The sequence below is a fragment of the Dermacentor andersoni genome, chromosome 1 (genome assembly GCF_023375885.2).
Source record: "Dermacentor andersoni chromosome 1, qqDerAnde1_hic_scaffold, whole genome shotgun sequence".
Classification (NCBI taxonomy): domain Eukaryota; kingdom Metazoa; phylum Arthropoda; class Arachnida; order Ixodida; family Ixodidae; genus Dermacentor; species Dermacentor andersoni.
In genome coordinates, this window is record NC_092814.1 from 52,517,051 (window position 1) to 52,541,778 (window position 24,728).

The 24,728-nt window shown below is 46.1% G+C and overlaps 1 protein-coding gene and 1 pseudogene across 2 annotated transcripts in view; both read right to left on the reverse strand.

Moving 5' to 3' along the window:
- The window catches only part of Idua (alpha-L-iduronidase), a 355,977-nt gene that overhangs the window by 246,847 nt on the left and 84,402 nt on the right, over nucleotides 1-24,728 (reverse strand). The gene's annotated exons all lie outside the window — the stretch shown is intronic.
- Nucleotides 9,846-10,025, reverse strand: LOC126546398 (U2 spliceosomal RNA; annotated as a pseudogene).

Below are 24,728 nucleotides of genomic sequence, written 5' to 3' on the forward strand. Positions count from 1 at the left end.
TATATTTACACCAAACGGAGATAAGGTTTGATGTAAAAGGGTGGGGGGGGGGACAGTACGGCCCACTTTTTTGCGATATTTAAGGTGTGTTGGGGACGTAGGGCCGTTGATCATCATTTGTTATTTCAGTGTTCGAATGCGTTTTTAGCGCGAAACGTTTCATACGGGTGAACCAGATGTCAGTAACGTTTCAAAATGTGTTGTTTAATTACATGCTGCTAGCCTTTGTAATGCAAACGCTCGAAAGAAACAGCTTCGCTGGAAATTGGACTGTGCTTCTACAAAGGCATACAAGTGTGCTGTCGATTTTCTTTTTTTCTAGGGACACAGCGATTTTTGATGAAGTATCCGTATAAACCTGAACAAATTTGTTGTGACCTTCTCTGGATAGGCTGATGTACCTAGTTCAGCTTTTGTAGCGCACTCTTTTTTTTTTCATATGAGACATTAAGTCGTACAACTGTGAGTAAAGCCGTAAATAAATCCTGTGTCGTGACAGAAACCGAGTGAAAGAGATACATATCGGGGACTATGTACATACTACAGTTACGTAAACGAGACGTCCGGAGACTTTCACAGCACGAAGCACATCATTACAACATTGGCATCAAAGTTTTAAGTGCGTATTTCACGTCAGATTGTATAAGTGTATGCGTCACAAGAATACCTGCAGCTTTCTCCATGCGGCATCTGCTAAGAACACTTCATGCAACCTTTGCGTCGTCTATTGCTGGCGTCATCATCTTGTCTACAAACATCGGGATCTTTTGTAAAAAAAAAGTAAGAAGTAGCCACAAAACTCTGTACATGTCCCCAGCGTGGATAGGATCTCGGTCGGTGACGCCGAATCCATAAACCTGCCGTCCGTGCTATGATTATCGCGCCTTAGAATACCTGATTCGATTCTATCTATCTATCTATCTATCTATCTATCTATCTATCTATCTATCTATCTATCTATCTATCTATCTATCTATCTATCTATCTATCTATCTATCTACCTATCTATCTATCTATCTATCTATCTATCTATCTATCTATCTATCTATCTATCTATCTATCTATCTACCTATCTATTAATCTACCTATCTATCTATGTTCGTGCCTGTATCTAACCTTTGCCCGCCCAGTGACCCAAGTTGACTATTTGTGTGGACCACATACAATGGTCGTCATGCCGTTGTCTTCACGCTGTCCTCGTAACATCGTCATCAGTTCAGAAACGTCATCCCATTTTCGTGGAGCCACAGTCAAGATACCGCCTTCGTCGTACCCTCGACGTCTTCCCTGCTTCGTCATTACGTCTTCATCATATTCTGGCTATTCAAACGTGATTATGCGCCTTTGTCATGTCATCTTCGTCATTTGATCGTAATCTATAGTCGTCATCACGCATTCGTTGTCATACTGTCGCCGTCATACCGTAGTATTTAGAGCTTAGCCATCCGATTCTCTGCATATCATCGTCGTCACGCCATCGTCGTCATGCCGTCGTCATACAGTCGTCGACATGCCATTGTCCCTATGCCATGCTCGTCCCGCTGTCGTCATTAGACCGTAGTCATCATTTCAGAATCGTCATCCCATTGTCTTTGTACCGTTGTCGTCATACTGCCTTTGCAATTCCATCGAGTTCATTGCATCATCGTCATGGGGCCGTCGTCATACAGTCGTCGTAATGCCGTCGTGGTCATGGCCGACCCTTTCTCGTGGCGAACTTTCAGCGAGTGTTATTGCAAAGTGGGCCAACAGCTGATACAGTGTATGTCCCATACAGCGGAAAGAATAGAAAGGACAGTACGACCAACCACTTGAGATTCTAGCAAGATTCCAGCAGACCCCATTTCACGGTGGCTGTCGACGTTTTCTTTAATAACATTCAGGCAGTGTAGCTATTCACCGTAATGCTGAAGACACCTTTATTCAGAATCTGCACTGGTTGGTCATTCTGAGACTTCCATTGCTTCGGCTATATGCGACATACTCTATCGCCAGTATCGGCCAATTTGCTATGGTACTCGCTTCTCAAAGTCGGCCATGAACACGATGTCATCACGATGACTGTGTGACGAGGACGCAGTGATGGCGATGGCGTACCGACGATGCTTTGAAGATAACCGGATGACGAAGCTGTAATGATCACCATATGAACTGAATCAACTGGCGATATGAGCTGATAGAGGATGATGTGGAACGACTGCTGCGGCACCCAGACGATGGTATAACAATGAATGCATGAGGACAGTGTGACTTTGACGGCGTGAAGACTACGGCACGATCAGAATCGGATGACGAATATACAATAACGGCCATGCGACGATCACGATGGCATCACGACCACGAGGCAATACCAAGTTGTCCAAGCTAGCAGACAACTTGGATCACGGGGTCGACATAAAAGGCTAGGTATCTAGATAGATACGCTGAACGTGCCTAACGTAGGCGTGTGTAGCTACATTGCTACAAAGCTTAGTAATATCAGTTGTCGTGTTAGCGGGTACATGGCAACAAATAGTTCAAGGCGAAAAATAGGAATTACAAAAAAGTAGACATGGGGGGGGGGGGGGGGAATATCCGCGTCTGTTCTTATCCATTTCTAGATCAATATCAAATGGCTTTAACGTCCACAGTCACCGTCAGCTGACTTCTGCCGGAATATTTTATCACTTGGAGATCAATTGAAATATTTTATTATTCAGGAAGAAACATGCGCACCGCTGTTAAATTCCCGTAGTTACCAGTACACCATACAACTTCGTAAACGAACAGCACGAAACGGACGACTCAACGCAACTCAACTCAGCTCAAGCCCGGAATCACCATTGAATGTCTTATTACACTGACCAGGTTATATACATATGCAAAGTCACGTAGTACGTGCTAGATGCACAGCATACAAACAACAGACAAAGCATTTTACGAAAATTTGTTGTAAAATTCTACACAGCTGATCACGCTCTGTTCCAGGATGAGAAAGAAGTGCTCCAGCGTGTCCTCGCGCAGGTGATGCACGTTCATGGAATCCCATTTTCAAGCAGCAGCAACCATTCCAGTCCGACAAGAAAGTATTTCTGATTGCCTTGGATCAGACGCGGTCAATACAAGTACAATCCAACATCGCGACGGCTAGAGGATCCAGAGTGCCTGAACATCGACTACTGGAAAAACGGGTGGGTGTCGGTGAAACCATTGCACAGATGCACGTGGAGCAAGAACATCTGACGCGTCTTCGAGACCATCCCAAAGAAGCTGGTACTTCTGCGCAAGGATCTACAGTGCAACTGCCATTGCAGACCGACTGTGGACGACCTCGCCGTTTTTGGCAGCGAAGGCGCTCTCCGCCCGTGTATCACCAACGAGCCGAGACGGTGCAACAAGCTACAGTAATGCGGTTGGTCGCATTGATCGATGCCATTGCCAGTGACGGCGACCAGCAGCTCCAGCTTTGGACCCTTCTTCTAAAGTCGGCTGAGCAGCACCTCCCACAGCAACAAGCACGGCGATCTGCGTCAGCGTATAGCCCGCGTACTCAAGCACGCACTATCATGCTTCAGACTCCGGATCTTTCGACCCATGGAGTCCAGAGCCCAAGCGCTCAGGCGCTTACAAAACACTGTCTGCAAGGCTTCGCCAGCAGTGACTCCCACCAACCAGCAGCTTGTGGTGAGCTCCACTGCACCCGCATGCGGAAAAGGTACCACTGGTTGTCGTTCGCTTCCCTCGACGCACGGTCGCTTTCCGATGGGCTCGAACGCCGCAGGATTCGTGGCTTAGAGGCTGGACAAGTGAGCAATTGCGGCGTTGTTTCAGCGCTTTCAACTGTTGCAGTTCTGGATCAGGAGATTCGCGATCTGGGTGCACATATGCTGCTGGGTCTTGATCTCCTACTCCTCTACCAGCAGCTCCAACGAAGCTACCTCTGCCTTCACAGCCTCCACGCAACCAGCCACAGAGACTTGTGCAAGTTCCTGGCGGCACTCGAAGTTGTACTGCCGCTCACTCTGCAAAGCATCGTGCATTTTCATGGCAGGATGGCAGGATACAGGCAGCAGGATGAAAGCTTGAATGTAGTAATACATCCACATGCAGCAGACGACAACCAGGATGAAGAAGAAATATTTAACTCAGCAATGCAGCCATATGAAGCATGCGTCAGCCAGGATGAACTCGAGAGCTTGAATGCAGTGACGCAACCCTTCAACGACGAAGCGGTAAAGTACGCGGAAGATAACTGCGTATATGCTCCCACGCGACCGGAGCAAGGACACCGGTGCCTCCTGTCGGGTGTGTCCGATCTCAGCTTCGTCCTATGGGAACAGTCCCAGCCGTGTTACGACAACGATAGCTGCGGCGATGACCACTACGGCATCTGCGCGCCGATAAAGAGGGATTTCCCAACGCACAAAGTTGATGTATTGCTGAAGTACTGTCGAGAGAGGCGATCATTGGCGGAAGAGAACAACAGAAGCCACAAGACACCACCACTATCGCCAAAAACTACAATAGACGAGACACCACCACCTTCGCCCGGCTTTCTTCTGGAAAGCGATCCTGAAGACGACGATAGCGACGCGAACACGGTAACAGCCCGGCGCTCACCATCCTTTTTCGATATGACCGTTGCGACTCTCTACGAAGACTGCATGAAACCTGGCGGTGTAGGAAATACGTATAGCATGCTGCTTAGGAGGAGGAGGAGTCTCAAGAACCTTACTTGCGACAGGGTCTCAGAACTGAGTGCTCCAAGGGCAGAATGGATGCAGCGGCAGCAGCTGGAAACCTCCTCGCAGTCCAAGGCATCCAAGAAACTAACTTACATAGAAAAAGCCGACGACGCCAAAGGTTCGGGCTCAATTTCTCCAGATACTTCTCTAATTGAGTGCGTGGTTATTGAATCTAAACAAGCCAATAAACACTCAAGCATGGTAATCACTTGCAGCCCTCCAAAAGTACCTGTGGAGCAGCAAGAAAGTGTGGATGTTAATAAAAGAGGAGTGACTGCTGAAGACCGTGAGAGGCGCCTACTTCGCACAAGCGATATTGCAGACCTTGATACAACTGCTACTGATAAGGAAGATAATGGTGCTCGAGATGGAAAGCAGGCCACTGAATCCTGCACAAGCAGTGAAATGCCGCCAGACACTGGCATATGTCATCTGGCGCTGTAATGTCTTGGAAACGAGCTTGCAGCCGCAAGGAAGACAATCCAGAAAAACACGGGCCTGCAGGCATGTATATGTATATATTCCCTGCTTCGTTGACATCATAGTCGGTCCTGCCATCGTGATCTGCAAACTCGGCTTACGAACAGGAACTGAAAACTCTGCATCCAACAGCAGCGGGCGGATCCTGCTTCTCAAGCCGGCGGTGTCGGAGCGCAACTGGCAGCCACTGGATTTTTGCATGGCACATGGATTACTGCTGCGGAAGAAGGTGGGGCTACCGCGACGACCAACTGGTGGACGAGACGACGCAAAATGAGTTTGGAACGCTGCGCGTGCCTTGATGACGCCGTGAGATGTGCGAGCGGTCGGATAGATCGTAGACATTTTATCGGTTTAATAGTATTAGCCCACAGGGACTATTGATACGTTTGTGAATTCCCCGCATTCAATAATCGCTTTTGTTTTGTATTGCCCTTATTCGATGCTATAAAACAACTTTGAATTGACGCGCAGGTCTCGGGGATATCTTTTTACGCTGCCTGCGTCAATCGCAGAAAGCATGACACGGTAACCTGTCGTTGATATCATGGTCGTCCGCAATACAATCCACTGCCGCTCTAATACTTCCTTGCACTGAGGAACGCGTTTTCATCCCGTCTAAAAACATCTTCATGACAACTACTAACTACTACCAACTATTATGCAGTGCAGACCGATTTTAAAAAATATATATCATGGTGTTTTTCTTTTCAAAACCGCGATCTCATTATGAGGCACGCCGTAGAGGGGAACTCCGAATTAATTTTGCCCTCCGGGATATCCTTAATGTGCGCCTAAATCTAGGTACACGGGTGTTTCTGCATGCAGCCCCCATCGAAATGCGTATTCCGATGGATAAGTTGAAATTTTAGCGAGGCGAATTGTTCTTAAAGCGGTTAGCTGAATGCTATATCATATTATTTTAAAGAAGAGGTTAGGCCCTATACGTACCATGTACTTTAGGTCACATTGCAGACCCTTTTTCTCTATAGATGTAGACAGAAAAATGAGAAACGAATTTAGTTACAGAAAAGCAGAGAGGTCGCTCAGCATATGTAGGTATTAGAAAAAATATATTCCATCGTTGTTTTCAGCATTTATTCTTCTTTTTGTTGAAGTGTACTGCTCGCCCAATTACATTATGCTCGCTTTTTTCAAATTTTGTACTGTTTCTTTGCTCAGTTTTAGGCATTGTTAAATAGTAAATGTTTTGTGGAACAATAATGCTCCAATCAACCGCAATAATTGTACTGCAGTAGATTTCCTAGTTTGCGCACTAAATACTGAAAGAAAATTCTTCGCATTTGCGCTTGCTTAGATTATGAGGAAAATGTTGAAAAACTTAAGTTCCGAGACAATTGTTCTCGGAACTTAAGTGAAAAAAACGTCTATTACACAACTAAAATGGAAGAAATACGAATTTATGGACTCATTCAGTAATCATCAGCAGGATACTCGTCGCAATAAACACTTTCTTTCTTTTCCTGATTTGTTTCCTTGCCTTTGAGGCCTCTTTTGTGCACTTCTGTGTAGCCATTTCGATGGGATCAAGTCAATGCTGGTCAATGCTATGTAACTCATCCACTGACTAGCGTCCTGATGCAATTCTGAATGACTTCAGAAAACTGCATCGGACAATGCTGTCATCATTAAATGTGACAGCGACAACCAGTGTAGCTGCATTCAATATCTCAAGTGCAGGCAACACCTGAGCGCATTCTGATGTTTGCTAACAGCTGAACGTTCCCACCACAGTTTTCGCACATAGTGCATAAAAGTTCGATATCAAGCAATGCGTAGCCATGGTCACTAAAGTCAGCATTTCCCAGTCCGCTCACGCTTCTAAATGCGTGAGTTTTGAAAACGGCATGCACCTTGCGTTGGGCCCCACTGCCTGGCGTTTTGAGGCAAGAACAACTTTTCTTACCATGACGGGCCAACGTATACCGATTTCCGTTGAGGGGTACGCTCCTACAAAGCTCACTTTTGTTTGGTTATCTCTTCAGATTTCAAAATGTAGGCTCCGACGAAGAAACAAATCACTATGTTCAAAGATATGACGCCGAACTAACCCACAAGTCAGCAATGTGCTCCAGACATAATACTATAGGCACAGTTGGGGACTCGACTTGGCTCTTGGAAAAGCTACTTGTTGTTGTTGTTGATTTTGCAACAATAAATCCATAGAAACGGCATTACTTCAGCAAAAAGAATACATTATAACACAGTTTAAAAAGAAATCTATAACAGTTCGAATGTTTGTTGATAATACAAATGTATGTGATTTAGTTAACCACAAATTTCGAATATTAAAGCCTAATTATTATGGGAAACGTGGTCGCATACAGCAACTAACAAAATCTTGCCTATGTCATCGGCAACAATTCGTCGAAGTAATAAACCAAGGTGACGAGAGATCAAACCAGTTTGCGAAGTTCCGCACGGGAGTATATTAGGTCATGTGTTGTTTACTTTATACACTGATGATGTGGTATACGTAATAATTGCAGTGCAAAACTTATTATACATGCGGATAACACCAACATTTTCTTTTCAGGTAATAACCTATATAAATTTTAATACATATATAATGGCAATTGTAAAGTACAAAACTTAGCAGTATGGTCGTTACCGAATGGCGTAAAAATTAATTACAGCAAAATAAAGGCAATTATTTTGAGACCAAAGAACAAAGAAATCCTTTCAAATGTAGATATTGTTTTAAACTGTCGTACCATTTAACTTGTTTATCATTTTAGGCACCTACGAGCGGCCTTTTCTGCGAATATGTCCTAGGATAGTCATACAAGTCTGATCCAAAACATTGTTCGCAAAACAGGAATAGTTGGTCGCATCAAGTACATTCTCTTGGCGCAGGTAAAATTACTTATTTACAATTCCTTATGTTACTCTCACTTGCTGTGTAATGGCCTGCGGCATCAGGACGTTTTCTAAGATACAAAAAATAAGTGCAATGTACGAACAGTTCATTCTGTATGCTTATAATACCTCTTTTAGCACGCCAACTGCTGATCTATTTATCAGTGCTTCCTGTAATTAGAATTCACCAGTGATGGCATTATATGCTAAGTATGCGACGGTCCAATTTCTCGGTATTCTTTGCGGTGTTCTTTGCATCTTAGCCCTGCAGTACCTCAGCAGTGTTGGCAACCTGCTGCCTTGAGTTCTTGTCGACCAGGTTCGAGCTGACGACGGTCTCTGCGTCCCAAATCTGGTTTAAAAAATTTAAATTAAATTAAGGGGTTTTACGTGCCAAAACCACTTTCAGATTATGAGGCACCCCGTAGTGGAGGACTCCGGAAATATCGACCGCCTGGGGTTCTTTAACGTGCACCTAAATCTAAGTACATGGGTATTTTCGCATTTCGCCCCCATCGAAATGCGGGTGCCGTGGTCGGGATTCGATCCCGCGACCTGGTGCTCAGCAGCCTAACACCATAGTCACTGAGCAACCACGGCGGGTCAAATCTGGTTGTATTTGGTTGTATTTGGTTGTAAACTCTGTATCTCTTCTGTGCTGCTTCGACGTAGTGCTCCCTCCCACCGTCGTTGTTGGGTGTGACCATCTCTGCACAAGGCGCCAGACCAGGAGCTGAATACTCTGCATCCAACAGCGACCAGCAGCTAGGAAGTATGGATCCTGCTTCTCAAGACAGCGGGGTCGGAGTGCAAAGCGTAGTCACGGTACTTTTTGTCTGTCGCGTGACGTTCTGCTGCGAAGACTCGCGGAGCGTCCGAGACAGCCTGCGGTTAGACCAGTCGACGCCAGTGGTGGCCTCACACGTTGCGCATTCCTTCATGACGCCGTCTTATGCGCAATGAGTCACGTTGATCGCAAACATTTTTGTCTGTTTAATAAAACTGGCCCACACCTTCCATTCATACGTAAGTGTAGTCGTCTCATAGTATCTTCACAATAGTCATTCATTGCGCTTATTTGAGACAATAAAAGAAACTGATTGGACGCACGAATCTCGAAGATACTTTTTTAGGCTTTCCGCGTAACTCTCAGAAACCACGATGTCTTTAGCTTATCGCTGACGTCATCATTGTTGTCAGCCATGATAGCCCCCGCCACTCGATCACTTGCGTGCCATAATGTATAGAGAATAACAAAATATCAATAAAAGAAAGTGACACACATGGAGTAGGTGTACGATTAGAAAACATGCGAGGAGCGCCGATAGTAGCAATAGCAAATCGCCGTAGTGGCAAAGTATCTAGAAGAGTCGTCTGATTGAATGACGAGGACAAAATTTTCAGTTAACTTCAGTGGTCTTACGCGCCAAAACTAAGATCTGTTTATGAGACACCCCATAGTTGAAGGTACCGGATTAATTTGGCCAGCGGGGCTTTTTAATTCACCGCCAGCTTTATTCTAAGTACACGAGCATCTTCTTTCTTCTTCTTTTTTTCGCGCTTCGCCCTTTTCGAACTACGGCCACCGCGGCCGGGAACGAACCCAGGACCTAGAGCTTACCGGCGCAACACCATTAAACTAACGCAGCAGGCGGCGAAACAAAACAGAAATACGGCAATTATTACAGCAAAGGTCTACATGGCTCGCTTCTGGAAAAATTGAGTTCGTCTATCAAGCCGTACAGATCGAGAATTTCCCCCCATACGTTGACCGATCGCGAAGATAGTGCAATACCGGACCGACCCGCGGCGGAGGTGCAGTAGGCGTTAAGCACTCCACCAACTTGTAAACATAAGTATAATATCTTAGGTCCCAATACAACCTGTATCAGATATTAAGCTTATAGGAAGAGATACTACACTTTGACGCGCGTCGGCTATGTCTGCGTTGGTTTTCGAGTGACCTCACAACCACTACTGCACCGTGGGACGTCGACCAACGCACGATCGCCTAGACTACGGACGAGAAGTGTGTCCCCTCGGAGAGCGGTGAGGTGCGTGTCTGTCCTAGGTGCCGGGATTCGTTAGCGAAAGACGTCGTGCGGCGATTTGCAAGAATACATGGGTATCTATACCCCCCGGTGCCTCATTGTCTTCCGAGGCTCAACATCGTGGAGGAGCGACTACTCGCACCTCGCCTTCCATTTATGTGCACACCGCGTTTGAAGCCCAGCAATGGAGAGTTCGCCATTAAAAAGCCCATACACAGCTTCGCTGGTCATCCACCTTCACACAGCAGAATGGCACTGAATTTTTTTTTCTAATTACAAACCATACGGAAAGTATTCTTAAGTGTCCCAACGAGGCTGAGGTATTTTCAGCTGATGTTCTCATGCACCGTGTGGACAACAGAATGGCCGCGAAGCGGAAGAATCAAGGTAGAGCCATTTTCACTGATCCTACAAGCACTAGAATTGTGCGGGTGACCGGCTTTGTTCTCTGCGAAATTACGCCGAGAGATAAATATTCATATTCCATCAAATATTCCTCGTCATGAGAATAATGATTTTAAATCGACGCTTTGTTTTTCTACCTCCTCGAGATTAGGCGTGTCGATGCCGTCTGCTATACCGAATAGGAGCTGCTCGTTTGGAACCAGTTCCCCCCACGCTGCAGCCCGATTGGCATCGAACTCTTGCCTGTAATTGCCTAACAGCACTTTCTCCCGCTTCCCTCGAGCTATGCAGAGCGTTGAGACGCTTGGCGCTTGAATGGTTTCCTACAGCAGCTACGGGGTCTAATGTCCCAAAACTCCACAATGAGTTACGAGGAAAACCGTAATGGTGAGAGCCATAGCCTTTTAAATGAGTCAGCATTTCTATACCTACCCAACGAGAAATTGGTCCATCACGTAAGACAATGAATGGCTCACACCCCCGTAAGCAAGCAAAAAATGAAATAGCTCATACCCCCTTGAGGCAGAGGCTACAAGGGCTCAGCAAAGTGAAGCGAACAGTGCATACATTCATTGAAATCGCGCATAAAACACGCAGAACACCGTACGTTTCAACAAAGAACGAGCTAAAAACAAGCATCCGAACCATCAATAAATCATTACATACCTCCCTCAGAAAATGTACTGGTGGTTTCGCAATAGCTTCGATAAATTAACCTTAGTTCACCTTAATTAACACCAAAGGTCATGGCTTCGACTCCCACCAAAGGTACAGGCTTGGATTGCGGCATGGAACTCTATCTTAAACCTACTTTACCATGTTCGCTATGAAAAACGGTATGCGAACGATCGATGAGGGTTGATAAGGGGTTATACTGGTCGGATCAAGTTCCATAACATGGCTAATGCACCGGGCTCTGTGCAAATGAACAAGTCGCACAACGCTTACTTATACTTAGACAACAAAAGAAAATTTAAATTGTGACTAAATTTTCGTTTCAAGTGCCAAAACCACGATCTGATTATGAGGCACGTCGTAGTGGGGCACTACGGATATTTGCACCACCTGAGGTTCTTTAACGTGCACCTAAATCTAAGTACACGGGTGTTTTCGTATTTAGCCCCCTCGAAATGCGGCCGCCGTGGCCTGGATTCCATCCCGCGAACTCGTGCTTAGCAGCACAACATCATAGCCACTAACCAACCACGGCGGGTCTAACACATAAATTTCTGCGTGAATTTTTCTTTACTTCTTCACAGCCGAGCACGAGACGTGAAACGATGAGAAAGAAGTAGACCCGCGCGTCCTCGTGCAGTTGACGCTCATTCATCGAATCGCCGTTTTCAAGCAGTAGCTTAAGCTCTTGTCCAACAAGAAAGTCATCCTGATTCACTGGGGTAGCGCGCGATCAATAGCGACATAAGGCAGCATCGCCACGGCCAGAGGATCCACAAAGCCTGAACATCACCGAATGTGAGGACGTGTCTGCGTTGCCGGAGCCGCTGCACAGATACAGGAGAAGCGAGAATGTTCGATGCCCCTTCGTGACAGGCCGCGAGACACCGGAGCTTTGGCGCTTGGTCCTACTAGGCATCCACCCATCTCAGGCCACTGAGCACTACTTTGGCGTTCTCGGCAGCGAAAACGATCTCCGTCAGCGCATTCTCATCGTGCTTGCGCAGTGCAACTTCCAATGGGAATCCTGTTTGCGACGTTCGTCGAAGTCATTGCCATTGATGGCGACGAGCAGTTGCATCCGTCGATTCTGCTCCCGAAGACGTCTGAGTTGCATTTTCTCCGACAAGAAAAGCAACGTCCGTCAGCGCGTCACCAACGTCTAGCTACAGGAATCCTGTTCGCTTCGTTCTCCGAGGCCGCCTCGAGGGACGGCAACCACCGCCAGCAGCTGTGGATTCTGCTTCTCACGACGCCTGAACTTGGCCTTCCTCGGCAGCAACAACGATCTGCGTCTGCGCATCACCAACGTGCTGCCACACGGACAAGCATGCTTGACACTCCGAAGCTATCAGTACGCACCAAGCCATGGGGCCAAGCGCTGCTGCGGCCCATACAACGGGCCGTGTGCACGGCGTGGGCCGCAGCTAGTTACATCCACCCGCAGCTTGTTGTGAGCTTCTCGGCGCCCAGATGCCTAAATGACGTGACTGGTTGCCGTTGGCCACCACCGACGCACGTTCGCCTCTCGTTCAGCACGAATACTCCAGCATTCACAGAACTGCTTTACAGCTCACCTCCGCCTACGTCAAGACCACCTGCAAGCTCATTACACAGCAAGCCGCCGGACCGGAATCTATCCTGCGGCGCGCCACAACATTTTGCCTTTCCTGCTGCTGCCACCTACGCCTCTCGCCTTTTTGGCAACAGTTGCGTAAGTGTCGTGCAAGTCCATGCCGCAGCAGTTGCGTGTCTCCAGGGTGACGTCGTAGAGGCTGCGAAAATGCAGAATGGGGACACTGCTCAGGCCCTCGCAGCGGTTGCACTTCTGGCGCTCGAGACAGGCGAGCTGAGCGAACATCTGCTGCTGTCACTGGGTCTCGACGTGTTCCACCATCGGCTTCAACGGAACTATTTCTGCATCCCCCGCCTCCACCAAGCCAGCCACAGATGTCTCTGCAAGAACGTCGTGGCCGCATTGGAGCTTTCGCCGCCGCTCATTAGGCAGAGCCTCGAGCTTTTCCTTGGCAAAATGGCAGAATACATGGAGCAAGAATACGATCAGAGGTTGAATGCAGTAACACAGCCGTATGCAGCAGACGTCGACCAGGATGAGCACGGCAGGCTGAACGGCGCCACACAGTCATTCAATGACGAAACTCGCGAAGACAACGTGGTGGAAGACTTAGTGTGCGCTCCCACGCAGCCAGAGGAAAGACACCGGCACCTCGCGTCGGGTCCGTCAGAGCTCAGCTTCCTCCTGTGCAAGGCGTTCCAGCCATGTTGCGACAACGATGCCGGTGACGGGTATACAGCGAGGAGTTGTGCGCACCGACCCAGGTGGACGATTCTCCACCCTCGAAAGCGCGTCACTTGCTGAAGTACAGTAGACAGAGAAGGGTGCTATGGCGGAAGAGGGCAAGATCGACGAGGAGACACCACCACTATCGCCAAAAACTACAACCGAGGAGACTCCGCCACCTTCCACTGGCTTTGTTTCAGTGAGCAATCCTGAAGACGATGATGGCGACACGATCACGGTCATCGCGCAGCATTCGCCATCATGTCCCGGTATGACTGGTGTGAGTGTCTACGAAGACTGTGTGACACATGGAGGGGCTATTCGCTCGCTCATCTTCGGAAGTGTCGGAAAGAGGTCGGAACCCAACAGGAACAGATGAGCTAACACTCGGCTATATACCATATGCTGACGCAGCGCAACTAGTTATGGAAACCCTTTTCGTGGTGGTCGTCGAGGCTACTGCCATTAGTGGCAACCAGGAGATGGAGGCGTGGATTCTGCTTCTCAAGACGGCAGGCTTGGAGTGGAACGTACATCTATTGCATTCTTGTGCGTGACGTGGGTTCCTGCTTCGGGGGATCGTGGAGCGATCTCGACTACTGTGGTTGGATGAGTCGACGCAATGTGCGCCTTGGACTTTGCACATGCCTTCATGACGGTGTGAAGTGTGCGAGCAGGCTGGTTCATCATAACGATTTCGTCTCTGTAAAAGCCTTATTGCACACGAACCATTGTAATTATTAATGTACAACTGCCACGTAGCATCTTTTGTATGATCTTCATATGTCCTATCAGGCACAATAAAGGAAATTTAATTCGACGTGAAGCCTTCCGAGACATTTTTTTAGCTGTAGCCGTAAGTCACAGTAAGCACTTATCATTAGCTTATCGTAGATGGGATCACTGCTGTCCGTCATGCGCACCGTCGCAGGTCCATCACTTCACTTGTGTGCACTACAGAGCATATATTCGAGCCATTTAGCAATATCTCTATATCAATTTAAATCAATGAATGTTCAGAAGAAAGTGATGCATAGGAAGAACAGTTGTACAGTTAGGAAACGCGTGAGCAGTGTCCAGGGCTGCAACATAGAACCGCCGTAATGGCAAAATATCTCAAAGGCGTTCCTAATTACGCGAACAAACTATCGCCGCAGCAAAAAGGACACGCACCGATCTTTAATGGCAGCGACATATTTTGTGAAGTATGCGGAAAGCTCTTAACGAGACTGGGGTAATCTTTGGATGTGCTCGTGCAGGTTATTGCTCCGTTGTTGTCTGTAGGCTTCATGTTATCCTTCCCACAGGCTGTATCATACCGGCTTTACGCAACATCTATGAAACCACCCGTCGTCTTCAGTAGTCTGCATATAACTGCGAAAAAAGAAGTTAGACATTCTGGCCATCTGAACAGGGCATTGTATACCAGAGACGATGATGTAAAAAAGTGTTGCCCGCGCAGCTGTATCGTGGCACGCGGCGCCCTTTCCAAGTGCATCACTTTCAGAAGCGACGCATCAACAGTCGCGCTGATTTATCGCATTACAAACTGCATGCACATGATTCGAAATACATTGTCTTACATGGCCCTTTGAACTAAGTGCCACTGCTGAAAAAAAGTAAGCTCTCAGGTTTATCTCGCTGCCAGCGGAAATGGCCGTACCACCAATATGAAACGCGGAAATGCCACGTGTATTTTTTTTCTTTAGTTCGAACAGACGTTTGGAAATCGCGGGTAGCGTGTAGAGCAACTGGGCTTGTTCGAGCCTATTAGCAAACGGGGCGGATGCTATGAGTACGTTGCTTTGTGCGGCACGTTGCCTGTCTAGTTGGTTTAGATTCACGACAGACGCGGAGCAGCGCAATACGACAGGGACCAAGAATAACATAGACACGCACACAGCGCCTACGCATACACTTCATTGCAAGTTAGCGCTGTGTGTCGATCTCTTATTCTTGGTCGTATTGTCGTATTGCGCTGCTCCGCGTCTATCAGGCTTGGTGGAGTTATCTTGAGCACCTGCGCAACTCGCAGAAGCGCTCCACTTCTGTATTTACAGATCGATCTTCCATAAACTATAGTGCGATGTTCCATGTGCTTTTCTTTAAATTGACGCCATTAAATAAACATTTTGTAGTACTAGTGCAATTACGCAGATGGCTATTAGTATTGTTTTGCTTCTTGACTCGTAAGTAATATAGATAGGACGACGCGTCAAGTGGCTGTGCAGCGATGTGTATATATGAACACGGGGAGTTTCCGTAAACGTCAGTAGCTAGAGCGCTCCCGCATCTTTATCACTGTGCCATATTGTGTTGTTCTGTTCATAGCGCACCCCAGCACAACTAAAATCTCAATATGTTAAGATAAAAAGAAAAACGAAAAACCAGAAAGAGCGGGATAAATGGCATCATATTTAGTAACGATCCTGTAATACCACATTACTGAGAGAGACAGCGCATCTACGGACGAAGGCAGAAACTATGAGAAGACAGGACAGGAGCATAGCCAAAAAGAAGACTGAAGAAAAAGTAGGAAGCTCGGAAATAAAGGAAGACAACACGTTTTGAAAGATATAAACATGGAGAAAGTGACAGCGCATTCCTCTGAGAGGTGAGTGTGCCGAAATTTGCAGGAACGCGGAAGGTATTCCCAAGTATACTCATCCGCAGAACCCTCAGTGAAAGAGAAGCTATAGTAGAACGGAACACTTAATAATTCTGGGAATTATTTTGCATAAGAGGACGTCGGTGCACTACGTCTGCAGCTAAGTGGCGGAAGTGTATACGATGATTACTCAGACTTGAAAAGTTGGTACACGAGGTCAGGAAACGATGTTTAAACATAGACTCATTACCTTTTTCCGAACACGCTGAATAAAAATGCTATTCGAATTCCTTGTGCGATTTGACACTATTGAGTTATTTTAATGTATATGACAAATAAATGTAACGGACAACGTATCCCTTTACAATTCCAATAACACCAGGTTTGCTTTGAATAACAACAGTATGCTACCAAAAGTATACAGTAACTATGAATGACACAAAGCCCTAGTTGCAACAGTAACATTATGGAATAACGGACTAAACGATATAATATAACGTGCATCCTTTGATGCAATAAAGAAAGAAAACTAATCCCGTTTCTAATAGATGGTCCTTACACTACCTTTTTCTGTTTCTTTGAATTATGTATAATACTTGTGCTTATAAGTCGTTGATAAGGTATAATCACTGTTGATTACTCACTTCTCTTCATGCATCTCAAAACAGGAGGTTCCCTTGCAGGCTTGAGCTATGGGACCTCCTTCTGTATACTATGGCCAATATGTACTACCTTTGTAAACAATAGACGTTCTTTGATTGACTTATTAAAACACCGCCCGGTCAACAGAATAAAAGTAGACTGTTTTACAGGTTTTACGCGATGGAATACGACAAAATTCTCGTTTCAGATGAATTTAAAGTCAGTCCGTTTAACTGGCACCTTTCAGAGAAAAATAGGTCGGACTGCAGAGAACGGCAGCCCTCAGTAGTGTGAATCTCCTTAAAAAGTGTGATGTCGTGAGCGTAAAGAAGAAATAAAGGCTACTGGATTGTCGAGGAAACGCCATTGATGAAAAATAACAAGAGAAGCGGACCTAACGCTGAACCTTGGGGCACACCAGTGGATACTCTATAGACAAAGGCAGATAGTTCGTTGACAATCACGCACAGCTGTGCACTAGAGCTACAATAGCAGCTTCTAATAATAATAATAATAATAATAATAATAATAATAATAGCACAAAGGAACACGAAGTACAATAAACGGGCCTGTCAAAGCCACCAGTGGCTTGAGGGACTTGGCCCGGAAAAATCACCGATTCAGCATCCAGTATTCACCTTAGCAACGACATATAACAAGATAATGCAGGAGGACTAACAGCTAGGAAGCTTAATACGAACAAGGGGCAAATCGAGGAATAATAATAATAATAATAATAATAATAATAATAATAATATCTTTATTGCCAAAACACATATACAGCATTATAATCAGGCCTGTCTAAGCCTACAAGGGCTTGTGGGACATGGCCCTGCAGAATTGGCAAGGCAATACATTGAAATAGGAAAACAATCACATATCAAAGAAAAAAATGACGCTGTTACATAAAGCGCGCGACATTACATTTGGCTGCGCAAATTTATTGCAGCAGTACCTAGAGTTCAAGCTTACATAAAACGAACAAAACATACAACACAAAATGCAAGAATTCGAATCTTTGAAACAATTTCCTCATAAAAGTTACCTGAGATAAGAAGGCCAAGCAATGGGAATATGGAACATGTTTAGCCTACAGAGCACGTATCATCTTATTTCGAAGTGATATTTTCGAAGTTGCTTTGAAAATGCCCTCTGGTAGATTCTTAAACAGGTTAGGAACATACACACATTGCCGGGCCTCACCGTATCTCACTGCGGAACGAGGCACAGTGAAACGCAAGCCCGAACGGAGCATTCGCACAGGTTTATGCTCAACTTTGAAATCCGAGTTCCAAAAATGACGTAATACCACTGTTTCAACAAACAATAAGCGGAACGAAGGAAAACCTACGGCGGTAAATATGTTTCTACAAGAAAGCAGAGGCGAATTATACGCTACACTTCGGAGCATGTTTTTTAAAAGAGCGTCCACCCGGCTCTCCCAACGCGCAGAACAGAAGGCGAAAATTGTGATGCCATACCTTAATATTCCGTACGCAAGAGCGTTCACAATTGTTTTTTTACTGAAAAGGGAACTATACGTTTACAGTGATAGAGTACCCAGGCAACGCTTCGGAGTTTACTGTATAAATACGCTAAATACGATTCCCACGACTGGTATGAGTAAAAAAATACGCCCATGTATTTTATAGACTGCACATATTCCACTGGAGTACAGCTGCAATGCGAACATGACTTATTGTGCAAAAAAACATGTTCATCAATGGACGTCATCTTTACGGGATTTCTGAAGCAAATGAACTTTGTTTTTGAATTGTTGATTACGAGAAAGTTTTTAGAAAACCAATCAATTACGTTATAGACATCTTTTTGTAGCATATTGATTGCTGATTTGTAGCATAAATGCTTTGCTAGCAGAACGGTGTCATCGGCGTATTGAAAAATCGTGCATTTTGAAACAGTGGACGCAAAGTCATTCATGAATATATTAAAAAGTAGCGGGGCTATGATGGACCCTTGAGGGACTCCAGCTTTAATAGGCAAAATAGAGCTAGAGTGATTGCCTAATACTATTGTTTGCGATCTGTTCGATAGATAATTTTTCAGGATGTCACGAAATGGCCCCCGGAAGCCCAGTTATATGTAATTTGTTCAACAAAATGTCGTGGTTAACTGTTTAAAAGGCTTTACTGAAATCTAGGAATAATGCAATGCTAAACAAATTTTGGTAGAAAGCGGTAAAAATTTCATCCGGAAAGGATTCTAAAAGTAGGGTAGTACCTTCACCAGCGACAAAACCAAACTGATGAGGGGACAAACTCGAGAACTTATTAATGAAGGAAAGCATTATTTCCAAAAGAAACTTTTCTAACACTTGGGACAGTACAGGCAAAATGGATATGGGTCTTATAGTTTTCAATTACATCCTTTTTTCCTCCTTTGTGAAGTGGCTTGACTAAAGCAGTTTTGAGTCTTTCAGGGATAGAAGAATCGTCCAGAAACCCGTTAAGCACAAAAAGAAGAATGCCCGACAGGGTTTCAAAGTTTCTTTGGAGCATGCGCTCTGAAAGGCCATCAAGACCGGGTGGTTTGTTCTGTCTGAATCTGAAAATAATCCTACGTAAGTCAAGTTCCGACAACTTCGGCAGGGAGGCTGAGGCAGATATAGATTTTTGGAGCGTGCAGTCCAGAGCATGCCCTTGACTAGCTCCGTCAGATGAACGAGCGAAATGACGGTTAAATAGATTAGCCGTTGTTGCGGGGTCGTTCGAAAACGAATGAATGGCAGATCTCGAGTTTGCTTTTCCTCGAAGGTGATTTATTAAAGACCAAGGCTTTGCTGGGTTTTTCAAGGCTAGATTAAATTGATGTAAAAAATACAGCCGTTTTGCCGATCTAATGAGGGCAACTATCCTGTTTCTAGCTGCTGTGTACTCAGCGCGAAGTGTTACATTCTGGGGGGAACGTTTCGAACGTTTCCACAAGACATCTCTTTCCGCTATAGCACGAATTACTTTAGCATTTATCCAGTTATGATCTTTTCGGCGTTTCCTTGTTACAGTTTTTTTTTTTTTTTGCTAAGTTTTCGAATGTTTGTATTTGTTCACAAAAGCAGTCGTAGACATGTGCAGCCTTTCTGTTCATTAATGTAGACCAATCAAATGCCCTGATTAGGTCATCGAGCTTACGCTGGTCTATTATAGAAATCTGAACGCTGCTAGGCGAGTCCTCTGCGCAAGCGCGTGTTGTTAATGGGGTTGACAACACAAAGTGGCAAGCCACAAAATAATGATCTGCTAAACGCTGTTTTATGACACATGAATCTAAAGAATAATTTGAAGTACGAACCAAAATATGATCTATGCATGAACTGACTACATGCCCATTTACCAGGTCTTCTCTGGTTGAAAATGTTTATCGTATTTTCAATCCCGTGGGAAGCTAAAAGGGATAAGTAGTCGGATACCGCACCCTTTGTGTGACAGAGAGCGTTTATGTTGAAGTCTCCAACTAGGCATATTTCATCCACCGGGTTGAATCGTTGTAACAAGGCTTCCAATTCTATTAAAAAGTGACTGACACTATTTGATGGAGGACGATAAAACGCGAATACAGATAGCAGGAATCGCCCCTGAGCCACTTTGATAGCAAGACATTCCGCAATAGTGAATGAAACATCGATGTGTGACACGTCATACACGTTTTTGACGAAAATAGCAATCCTTCCTCCTCGCCGATGTGATCGTGTCACAAAGTGCGGTTGATAACCGTGTAGAACAAACGTATCCAGGCCTGTATCTGCGACGTTAATTTCTGTTATAACAAACAAATCCACAAAACTAAGTGTTGAAGTGACAATCATTTTAAATTCGTCCCAGTATTTTCCGTAAGCTTCTAATGTTAAGATTAATAATTATGAAGTCACCTTTCGACTTGTGACTACGGCTGTCACAGAAAGACTGAAAATCGGGAAACTCTTGGCAGGTGCTTGCCATTATGTTAGACAATCTTTTCAACGTCTGCTAGCATGTTGATTCGAATCAGAGTCGAGGATTCATCTTTCTTTGCGAAAATTTTTCCGGCTTTGGCCCAAGTGAACTTGTATCCCTTTTCTTTGGCTACTGTCCTTACTCGCCAAAACAATTCTCGATTTTGCTTGGTTAAATTCTCATTGAAAAATAGTTTTGGCAACTTCTGAGAGTGATGGAGCTCCCGCAACTTGCCACGAACCTAGAACCATGTTTCCTTAGCCGTAACAGATGGGAAGCGCACCAGGACTGTGGGAATCCAATCGCGTTTTCCTTGTAAGTGATGAACAGCCACCACATCTGATAAGGTGAAATCCGCCAACCCCAGTTTATCACCGAGCTACCCCAACGTCTGCTTCAAGTCTTCGTGATCTTCTTGAGGAAGGCCGCAAATTTCCAGATTAGCATTGTGGCTGGATTGCTCATTGTCGTTTTGAACATCGTGCAGACGCTGAAGCTGCTCTGCCTGCATTTGCACTGTAGAAGACAGAGCGGCAATCCCAGATTCGTACTTTGCATTTTGAGTCCTGAATTCGTTTAGCTGAGTGATAACCGAGTCGTACTTATTCGACATAAGTACCACCGCTTCCTCCAGATGGTCAACGGACTGAGTTAATTTCAAAAAATCTTCTTTGAGGCCTAGAAGTGTGTCCACTTTTTGAGTCAGGAATGGTAAGCAGAGAAGACTCTCTTTTATGTCCTTGAGCTCAGCCGCCAGTGAACAATTCGGGATCGCGTTATCGACTACATGAGAAATGTCAGACTGTGAAGTGGAACCAGCCCGGCTCTTTGTAATTCTACAGGTTTTGCATGTCCAAGCTTCTATTTTTGACAAACCTATTGTGGTGAACGTATTTTGGGCAATACCAGAGCAAGGTTGGCCTAAGTGATAGGAATGGTTACAGCTTGAACACTTCATTAACTTTCCGTCAGTGGGCAGCTGTTTGTGACACACAATGCAATTTTCATCATCGCCCGACATGCTGATTTCACGAGGTAGCAACAAAATTGCAATCAACAACCAAAAATTGCAGTCGGCGGCGATACCACTTAATAATAATAATAATAATAATAATAATAATAAATATTCAAATACGGCATTAGCTTCACTTGCCCTACCATATCAGCGCACCATATAAGATTTGCTCCTTCAGAGAAAAACGCTAAATTGGAAGAGGTACGAAAGCACTTTAAAATTGTCCAAAATTGTCTACTTCAAACCATCGTTTATTCATCTGAATCTCAGTGACAAGTGAAGAGAGAATAATAAAATAAACATTAAATCTACGCTGCGCATGTACCATAGATTTCTACCACACTAAAATGCTGACGCGATCATAAAAGAACTTGGATTCCTGCGAAGAGCGCCGCAGTAACAACGACAGCTATTTCATTACTACGCGCTTTATTGCCTCCAAATTGGTCGCACACTACGAGTTGCTAAAGGCATTCCAAGTGACGCGCCAATCTAATAAAAGAAGCCAATATTTTGTGTATGTGTCATTTTTTTTCTGTTTCTGATGTCTGTCTTGGCTTATGGCTTACGTCTGTCTCACGCAAAGGTCTGACCCCACGGCGTCTCACCAGCACCGTCGATGTTGACGCTGCCCGGACGCATAGGGCCACGTCAGAGATTTCATATGCTCTTTTTTGTTCGTAAGCTTGTGTGCGTGTTTCTTTTCTTTTTCTTTATCACGTGGTAATACAAAAATTTGTTGCTCTTCGATAAACAAGTACACACTTTACAAATTTTACAACGAAAAAATCATGCAAAATACGCAGTAAGCAGTTTGCGACGCCTCTTCTTTTTCTTTACTTCTTCAGAACCGAACACGCGGCGTTCCACGCTCAGAAAGAAGCGCTCTCGCGTGTCCTCGTGAAGCCGATGCTCGTTCATCGAATCGCCATTTTCCAGCGGCAGCAATCGTTCGAGACGGACAAGAAGTTCACCCTGCTTGTCTGGTGTCGCACGCCAGCACTACTGACTGAAACCAAGATTGCCATCGCCAGAGGATTCCCAACGCCTCAGCATCGCCGACTGGCAAGACGCGCCGACGTTGGCGGAGCCTCTGCACAGATGCACCAGGAACGAGGATGTACGACGCACCTTCCTGTCAAGCTCGGACAACACGGAGCTTCTACGCTGGGTTCTAGCCCGCAACTACCTGTGCAGAAACACCAAAGGCTACCTAGGCGTTCACAGCTACGAATAACATCCGCGTTAGCGCATCAACATCGCGCTGACGCACCGCAATTAGCTACGGGAATCCAGTTCACCGCCTTCATCGAGGCCGCTGCACGTGAGGGCGACCAGATACTGCAGCTGCGAATCCCGCTTCTCAAGCCGAATGAGCGGCGGCTTCCTCGACAGCCAGAACGCTCACCGCATCACCAAAGCCCTGAAGCACCGAACACCATCCTGGACACGCTGCAGCTTTGGGAACGTGCCGAGCCATCCGGCGAATATCCGTCGCCCTTGCAACGGGCTCTGTGCTCGGCTTGGTTCGAAGCGACTTGCATCGATCGGCAGCTTGTTGTACGCTTCCCCTCGCCCAGATACCGAAGTGACGTGACTGATTGCCACTCGCTGCCCCCGAGGCATGGTCGCCTTTCATGCAGCACGGACGCACATGGATTCGTGGCGATGCTGAGCTGCTCACCTCCGTTTAAGCCAAGACCGCCTGGGAGGTCAATGCCCACCAAGCCGCCAGCGCGACTGCTTTCCTGCCGCACACCTGCACTTCCGGCCTTTCCTGCTGCTGACACCAGGTCCTCTGTCCCCTGCGACAACATCTGCGTGGGCGCCGCGCTGGTCCGTGCTGCAGCAGTTGCGCGCCTCCAGGATGACGTATAGGCTGCGCAGGCGAGGAATGGCGACGCTGGTGCGGCTCTCCCAGTGATTGCACTTCTGGCCCAGGAGATCGAAGAGCCTGACGAACATCTGCTGCTGGCCCTGGGTCTGGATTTGCTCGAGCATTGCCTTCGTCTGGACTATCTTTGCAGCTACCGCCTCGACACAACCAACTAGCCATAGAGGCCTCCGCAAGAGCGTCCTTGCGGCACACGAACTTGCGCCGCCGCTCATTAGGCACAACCTCGAGCTTTTTCTTTAGAGGATCTCACAACACAGGGAGCAGAATGAAGGTAAAAGGCTGAATGCAGTAACGCAGCCGTACGCCGTAGACCTCAACCAGAATAAATAGGACAGCCTGAATGTAGTCACGCACTCATTCAACGGCAAAGTTGAGGAAGGTAACACGGCGGAACACTCCGTGTGCCCTCCCATGCAACCAGAGGAAAGACACTCAATCTGCCGGACCTCAGGACTCCGCGGTGCCATCTTTCGTTTTGTGGGCACTACGACGGTTGGGTTTCTTTCTCTGCAGGCTGGTGCAGTGGCGGCCACACCATACTTATGGACGAGGCGACATTAAAGGTCCTGGAGATTACGCTTAAATTGACGACGTCGAAACGTGTGAGGTAGTCTTCGTAGTAAACATTTCCACTGTTTGTTAGCAGGAGCCCACTAAGATCATTTGTGTATCAGTGTACTGACCGCGTATATTCTTCCATATCGTACTTTACTGGACCTATTCGACGGAATAAAAGAAATAATAAAACTTGACGCGCCGGTCTCGGGAATGTCGTTGTCTGCTTAAAGGGCAGCTCGCCGTAACCAGGACACCCTAACTTATGAATGAAACCATCGTCGTTGTCAGCCATGAGCACCACCGCCGCTCGATCACCTACGCGTACTGAAGAGCACATATTCAAGCCGTTGTGCAATATCGCCGAACAAATAAATGACTCGATTGTTCCAAATTTTTATTTCCTGCAATTATGTGTGCGTACAATTACCGGATTTCAGGCACGTCCCCCATAGTGGGTACATGCCATATTTCGAAGGCTCGTCCTTATCAAAATATAATCACCATCATCATCAACAGGATGAATAGGTGCGCGCGTAACTAA